Source organism: Vigna unguiculata, chromosome 3, assembly GCF_037176805.1.
Source record: "Vigna unguiculata cultivar grain cowpea cultivar isolate G323 ecotype 2 chromosome 3, ASM3717680v1, whole genome shotgun sequence".
NCBI lineage: Eukaryota > Viridiplantae > Streptophyta > Magnoliopsida > Fabales > Fabaceae > Vigna > Vigna unguiculata.
Genome location: NC_140794.1, coordinates 38,847,840 through 38,856,722, shown reverse-complemented (window position 1 = coordinate 38,856,722; position 8,883 = coordinate 38,847,840). Strand labels below are relative to the sequence as shown.

General features: G+C 31.5%; 1 pseudogene; it reads left to right on the top strand.

Moving 5' to 3' along the window:
* The first annotated feature begins 7,295 nt into the window (after positions 1–7,295).
* On the top strand, positions 7,296–8,173 carry LOC114179028 (hevamine-A-like; annotated as a pseudogene).
* The last annotated feature ends 710 nt before the right edge of the window (positions 8,174–8,883 follow it).

Below are 8,883 nucleotides of genomic sequence, written 5' to 3'. Positions count from 1 at the left end.
AAAAAAAAATGATAAATGTCTCCTCCCCTTACCTTAGTTATTGTGGAAATTATACTAAGGTTGTACTAAAGCTTTGATGATATTTTTTTTTCTCTGTCGCATTCCCACCACCTATTTCTGAATGACCTTGATTCACCTCACCAACTCTCTCTGTTTTTTTTTTCTTCCTTCATCACGTTTCACCACTTTCACACTTTCACCCATTTACCTCTCACCCCTATTTATATGTCTTAATGTAATGATTACATGTAGTTTAGTTTTAACTAGATTTGTAAACGCTATTCCCTTTATATTGGCTTTTAACGCTTGGTCACTGATATATTTTTTTTTCTACATTAATGCTCATCAGAATAAATAAGGATTGCACTTATCATGTGAAATCTTATCACTCATTTTTTTTATTAATAACTGTACAAACTAATAATTATGCTAAAATTAAATTTATTATATATATATATATATATATATATATATATATATATATATATAATGTTATAGTTTACGCCACTGAATTCTTGATAACAGTTGAAACTTTGAAGATATGTTAGCCTTTAAATTACTTTTATAATTAAAATAATTGGTGCCTATTATTAAATGTGTAGTATATATATATATATATATATATATATATATATATATATATATATATATATATATATATATATATATATATATATATATATATATATATATATATATATATATATATATATATATATATATATATATATATATATATATATATATATATATATATAATTTTACTTTATCTTTGGATGTTACAATTCTCCTTCACATACTAAAATTTCGTCTGCGAAATTTGTTTTTATTGACTAAAATAAATGAGGACAAATTCCTCTTATTTTTTCTTCTAATTCCCATGTAATATCTCCATTAGCTTGATTCCAAATGACTTTTACTAGAGGCATTGTGTCAAATGTAAAGTTATTCTTTCACTGTACTGTATCAGGTCTTATCACATGAGTTGGGTCAGAAATATATTTTCTTAATTGAGACACATGAAAAACATTATGAAGGTTGGAAAGGAACGGGGGTAAACAAATTTTATAAGCAACATGACCTATTTTTTTAAGAATTTGGTAAGGACCAATGAACCGGGGGGTGAGTTTCTTTGATTTCATCACTCTACCAATTCCAATGGTTGGTGTTACTTTCAAGAATACATGATCACCTTCTTGAAATTCAAGAGGTCGTCTTTTCTTGTCAGCATAACTTTTTTGTCTACTTTGAGTTGCTCTCAATTTTTCCCTGATCATTTTGATTTTCTCGGTTGTCTGATGAATCATGTCAGGACCTAATACTAAATTCTCACTGGTCCCAAACCAACATAAAGGTGTTCTACATTTCCTTCCATATAATGCCTCATAGGGTGCCATACTTATGCTGGAATGGAAACTATTGTTATAGGTGAACTCAATCAAAGGCAGGCATCGATCCCAACTATCAAAATTTTCTGACACACAAGCTCTCAGCAAATCTTCCAAAGATTGAATGGTTCTTTCAGATTGTCCATCAGTTTGGGGATGATAAGCTGAGCTAAGGTGAAGCTTGGTACCTAAGGCTTGATGTAAACTTCCCCAAAATTTTGAAGTAAATCTAGGGTTCCTATCAGATATAATACTTATTAGAACTCCATGTAACCTCACAATTTCTCTTATGTATAATTCAGTCAATTTTTCCAATGAATACCTAATGTTAATGGGTAAGAAATGAGCAGACTTTGTTAACCTATCCACGATAACCCATATGGAATCAAATTTTTGAATGGTTCGTGGGAGGCCAACTACAAAATCCATTGCTATACTATCCCATTTCCATTCTGGTATATCTAAGGATTGTAGCATTCCTGCTAGCTTTTGGTGTTCTATTTTGGCTTTTTGACAAACTAGATATTTTGCTACATGTTGTGCCACTTCCTTTTTCATTTTGGGCCACCAAAACATTTTCTTGAGATCTTGATACATTTTTGTTGTGCCCGGGTGTATGCTTAATTTGATTTTATGTGCTTCTTCTAGAATCATTTTCTTAATTTCTTCATTGTTGGGTACACACATCCTATCCTTTAATCTCAAAGTTCATGTCCTATCTATGCCAAAATTCTCTCCATCCTTTTGTCCTATCAATTTCTTTTTATTTTGAATGAATTCATCACTTTCATGTGCCTCATGGATTTGTTTTTGTAAATTGTTAGTGATCTGAATGGATTTAATTGTATTTTATCATGGTTTAGGGTGACCGACAGATTCATGTCTCTAAATTTTTCTAACAAATTCATCTCATGAATCATTAGTGAGGAGATATGTAAAGATTTTCTACTTCAAGCATCTGCCACTACATTTGCCTTACCTGGATGGTACTGTAATTCAAAATCATAATCTTTCAGAAATTTCATCCATCTCCTTTGTCTCACATTTAATTCCTTTTGATCAAACAAGTATTTAAGACTCTTATGATAAAAACTTCAAACTTTCCACCGTAAACATAATGTCTCCATATCTTAAGTGCAAAAACAATGGTAGCTAGTTCCAAATCATGGGTTGGGTAATTTTTCTCATGTTTTCTTAATTGTCTAGAAGCATATGCCACTACCCTTTTTATCTTACATAAGAACACAACCTAATCCCATTTTGGAAGCATCACAAAACATAACAAAGTGCCTAGTAGGATCAGGTAATGCTAAAACAGGAGAAGTGGTTAATCTTTTCTTGAGTTCTTGAAAACTATTCTCACATCTTTTTGTCCACACAAAAGCTTGGCCCTTTTTGGTGAGTTGGGTTAAAGGCATAACTATTTTAGAAAATCCCTCAATGAATCTTCTATAATATCCTGCCAAACCGAGAAAGCTGCGAATCTCAGTCACTGTTTTTGGTGGCTCCCATTGTAGGACTGCTTCTACTTTGGTCGGATCCACTGACACTCCCTTATTGGAAATCACATGTCCTAAGAATTTTACTTTCTCTAACCAGAATTCACATTTAGACAATTTAGCATACAATTTCTTTTCTCTCAAGATTTGCGAGACAATCCGAAGGTGTTCCTCATGTTCCTCAAGAGTCTTAGAATAAATAAGAATGTCATCTATAAAAATAACCACAAATTTATCTAAAAATGGATGGAAGATCCTATTCATGTAATCCATGAATATTGCAGGAGCATTGGTCACACCAAAAGGCATCACTTGGTATTCATAATGGTCGTACCTAGTTCTGAAAGCATTTTTTTGTATGTCTTCTGTTTTTACTCTAATTTGATGATATCCCAACCTTAAATCTATCTTAGAAAATACCGAGGCTCCTCTCAATTGGTCCATCAAGTCATCTATTCTAGGAAGAGGGTATTTATTCTTTATAGTGAATTTATTTAATTGACGGTAATCTACGCACAACCTAAAACTTCCATCTTTCTTTTTAAATAACAAAATCGGGGCTCCCCAAGGTGACACACTAGGACGAATGAACTGTTTTTCAAGTAACTCTTCTAATTGTTTCTTCAATTCTGCTAATTCAGAGGGTGACATCCTATATGGTGCAATAGAGATTGGTCCAACTCCAACCATCAGATCTATGGAAAATTCGATTTCTCTGTTAGGTGGTAGACTAGGAATATCATTGGGAAAGACTTCAGGAAAATTTTGAACAACTGCTATATTTTTCAACTCAACTTCTTCTTTTATTTCCGTAGAAGATAATAACAAGTACCCTTGAATTTCATTCTTTAAAGGCTCACTTTTTGAATTGGTAGGTGATTTTAAAAGATTCTCAGAGTTTGAAAATATTACTGATTTCTCAGCACAATTCAAAAGGACTTGATTGGAAGATAACCAGTCCATACCTAAGATTACCTCTAATTGAGATAAAGGTAGACATATTAAATTTACAAGGAATTTTCTATTCTCAATGAACAGTGGATAGTCTAAACAAACTCTATTGGTAATTACTGAGTCATTTATGGGAGTTGAAACAACCAAACTAGTTTTTAGAAAAGAGGTCGGCATATTAAGATGTTGAACATAATGATTGGAAATGAATGAGTGAGTTGCACCTGAGTCATACAGTACATTTAAAGTTTTTCCTTTAATAAAACACATACCTTGAATTAGATCATGGTTTTTAGCAGCTTCAGCTCCAGTCATGGTGTACACTCTTCCTGTTGTGGTAGGTCTTGTCTTGGTTACAGTTGGATTGAAATGTGACTTTTGTTGTCCACACTCAGAGAATAGGTGACCAGGTTTCCCACACTTGAAACAGATTGGTCCCTTAAGGTGACAATCTTTAGCATGATGACCTTGTCTGCATTTAAAGCATCTGATACGATCATATACAGGTCTACTAGAATTTCCTGATGAAGATTGGTTGGATTGGGTCCTCCATTGTGGGCGATTGTAAGGTTTTCCCTCATTGCGTTTATTTTTATTTGTCTAGGGTCCAAAATACTTTGGTTTGATATTTTGGTTGTTCTTAAAATCTCCCAATTCATCTAGTATTCCTTGTATTCCTACTACTTTTCTCAATTCATCTCTAAGTCCATTTTTAAATTTTATACGCTTCATCCTTTCCTATGGGTGATAAAAGAAAGTAGAGTATTTCCCTAATTCTTCAAACTTGGAAGCATATTCCCCTATTGTCATACTTCCTTGCTTCAACTGCATAAACTCTATTTCTTTTGCTCTCCTCACATCATTAGGGAAATATTTTTCTAAAATCTTTGTTCTAAATACATCCCAGGTAATAATTACTCTTCCTCCTTCAAGTAATCTCCTAGTACCATCCCACCAATATTCAGCTTCTCCTATTAACATAAACACAACATAATTCACCTTTTGGTTGTCAGCACAGTTCATAACTCGAAATATTTTTTCCATCTCCTTAATCCATAATTCATCTTTTTCTAGATCATATCCTCTAGAAAATTGTGGGGGTTTGTTTCTCCTAAATTTAGCTAAACCTTGTGATTCAGGGTTTCCTTCAGGTCTTTGATTCCTTATTAGAGCAGCATCCATGTCTCTGATAGCTTGCATTGCTTCAGTTAATTCATGGTTCCTCCTATTGTTTGCCATCTATAATCGTATGAGTTATTAAAAAAAATAATGAGCACATTTCACAGATCTCGCACAAAACATTGCTTTGATACCATCTAATGTGGCGATTTTTTTTTTATATTTATTTATTTAATTATTATTATTTCTACAATATACTTATAAACATTTAGAGGCAAAATTATACATTGATATATAATTATATTTAAAATATTCACATTTATATATATATATATATATATATATATATATATATTTACAATATTGTATGCATCTTATATCTACATTGTTTAGTACATCATATATTTCCTATACTAGAAGGGGAAAAAGTATTATTTATTTACAGTTTTTCCCTCATATGTTGGTTTTCAAACAGATGGAGGGAAAAAGTTATGGATAGGGTTCACTTGGACTGTTGGGGGTAAATAAAAGGTAACTCCGATTTGTCCTTCGATGACAATCGGCGCATTCGGAGCAGAGAGAAAAGTAATGGTAGAGTTTCCCGTTCGTTGAAATGTTACAGAATTGTTCACTACATTGATTTGTCATGCATTCCCCGGAAAAACAGCCACAATGTCGACGAAGAAGAGATCAGGCATGTTGGGAGCAACCATCTATGATATAGTTACAAAATTTTGTTTTTCACACACAATCATAAAATAGGAAAGTGAGACAAATATTAGATAAAAAAAATTCAGCATATCATAATAAAATAAAATGAAGTGAAAATTCTCTCAAATCCATAAAACTGGATTTTTATTATATATATATTATTAGTTAATTAACCCTCTATAATTATAATTGCCTTATTAATATACTTACCAATTATTATTATTATTATTATAGATACTAGCGAACACATCGGCGTTGTCACGCTTGTGTATTCGCATTTTTTAAATATCAAGAAATGTAAGATCAATAATAAAAATAATTTAAACAAAAATAAAAAAAATAAAATATGTAAAAGAAAAATTTAAATAATAATTTAAAACAAAAGAGATTTGTAGAAAAATGATTAAAAGTAAATTATTTATAAAATAATTAATTTTTAAAATAACTAAGGGTAAAATGGGTATTATGAAATGTGGACACAAAAAGAGGAACCCCCTTTATTGTTATAGATATTATTATTCATAATAATATATATATATATATATATATATATATATTACTTTATCTTTGGATGTTACAATACCCACGGATATAGGTTTATTTATCATCCCTAGTCAAGAAAATATGAAACGCCAAGGTCTACATCTAAATAATTGTCAAGTCCTGAAGATTAATTCTTTGTTGAAGCAATTCAAACCATAGTCCATTTTTAGTATTGTTCATCGCTCCAATTAAATCAAGCTAAGTGTGTGTTCTTTATCCCTCATCGCATTTTACAAAACTAGTCAATCAAAAATCACACCTGAATGAATAAAAAATAGTTGTCAAATGACTTTATGTAATTTTTTCTAAAAATAAAGTCATAAAATTATTGATCCAAGCATTATCCCTCTCCAAATGTGGATTTAGGCAGGATGCGAATTTAAATGAATGTGAACTAAGCAAATGTTTACTGTACCAAGGTTTTTACTGCCAAAGTAGTTAGTTTCTAAATTAGTTTCTAATTAATTAGTGACCAATTTAACTACTAATTATATTTTTTTATTTGTAATAATGACTATTTTAGTAACTAAATATTTTTTATTTTGTAATTTGATATCTAAATTAATAATTATAATAACTAACAACTTTTAATTACTAAAATTAAGTGAAAATTTTAAATGCACCATGAAGGAAGAAATTCCCCCGTATATAGATAGGAAAAAGAAAGACAAATTTTCTTAGCTTTCATTATTATGTGGACAGGGATTTTAGGAGAAAGTTATTGTGATTATGTATGAAGTATATAAAGGACAAAAATCTAGATTTTCACGCGTTGGATATGTGAAGGATAAAAGAGTGGCTGATAATATCAAAATTAAATATTTCCAACATGAATTGCTACTTGTCTCTTAGCCAGTTGCCAAAGCTCAAAAGTGATGTCTACCAAAGAAACAAGTTCATGCATATCAATAAGTTCTCACTCACACCACACGTAACAAATTGGTGAACATGTTATGATCACTTCACCACCACTGACGTCTATAAAAGAATATGCATTTGCCAGCATGCTTCCTACATTTGACTTATATTTTAATTTATCACTCTTAGAAGTGGAGGATATATAGTGGAAGAAATATCAGAAAAGCACTGAACAAGAGCTAATAGATGATCCTAGACTTGCAAAGATATTGTTAAATTTGTTCCTTTCTTCCATGAAGTCAGCATCAATAAGCATTACTGCTCCAATGAAACATCATGAACTTTATAAAAGCCGTTCTCCCCACCACTATCTCAAGAAAATTCACTACATTTTTCACTCTTAACTATGGCATTGAAATCAGCAATAATGTTAGTGATGTTGATCTCCTTAGTATCGTTAGCACGAGCAATTGATTCTAATGAAAACATAGTTGCAATCTACTGGGGCCAGAATGGTAAGGAGGGTACACTGGGGGAGGTTTGTGGCACAGGAAACTATGATTATGTGATCATAGCATTTCTGCAAAGCTTTGACAATGGAAAAACTCCGATGATGAATCTGGGTGGTCACTGCGAGGCTTATAGTGATGGGTGCAGTGGTCTAAGCTCAGACATAGAATCTTGTCAAGCCAAAGGAACGAAGGTGTTGGTCTCTTTGGTAGACAGAAATGCATCGACAGAGGATGCAAGTGAAGTAGCGAGTTACGTTTGGAATAACTTCTTGGGGGGAGTGTCATCGTCTCGGCCTCTTGGCCCTGCTGTTCTTGATGGCATTGATTTTGGCATTGAGTATGAGATTGAAGGTGGTGGTGGATCAAAGCAATATTGGCGTGATGTTGCAAAGTTCCTTAGAGGGTATGGCGTGAGCAACCAAGGACAGAAAGTGTACATAACTATAGCCCCCCAGTGCCCATTTCCTGATGTTTGGATAGGAAATTCTCTCCTATCAGGTCTTTTTGACTTTGTTTGGTTCCCAATTTTACACTAACTCTCCTTCCTAATAAACTTCTCTTTAAATTACCAACCTTCAACCATCACCTTATATATCCCTGCTGCCCCACGGTATTTATGCACCAGGTATCATGTTCCTCATAATTTCAACACATCATAATTAGCCCAGACAAAATCTATCTCTCACTTCTTTTTTTCTGCCATTACATTTTGATCGGGATGGTTATAATAATAGCAATTATACATTACCACCTACACAAGATAGCTAATTCAAACACTAATTTTTTTTTTATAGTTAAATTCTTAGATAACTAGTGTTACACATTACTTTAGACTCTAATTCATAAATTAATTTTAATTTTTTATTTAAATTATTTTAGATTTTAATGAATTTTAATTTATAAATTAATATATAAATTTATCACTATACTATAGTGATTAAATTAATTATTATAGTCATTAATTATTTTTTATTTTTAAAGTTAATTGTTGTTTAATGATTATTTTTATAATAGAAGTGTTTTTGAGATGAAAGATAGGTATCCATTAAAAAAAAGGTTAAATTATACTTTTAGTCCCCATTTTCGTAGCAAAATTTGAATTTGGTCCCTCAATTATTTTTTATCTCAATCTGGTCCCTATTTTGGGAAATTTGACTCAATCAGGTCCTTTCCGTTAGTGGTGGAGTAACAGTGTTAAATGGAGTGCCACGTGTCAGCTTCTGGATTTTTTGAATTTGTTTTATTTTTATTTTTTGAATTTTTTTTTTTGAATTTTTTTTTATTTTTTATTAATTTTTTTAA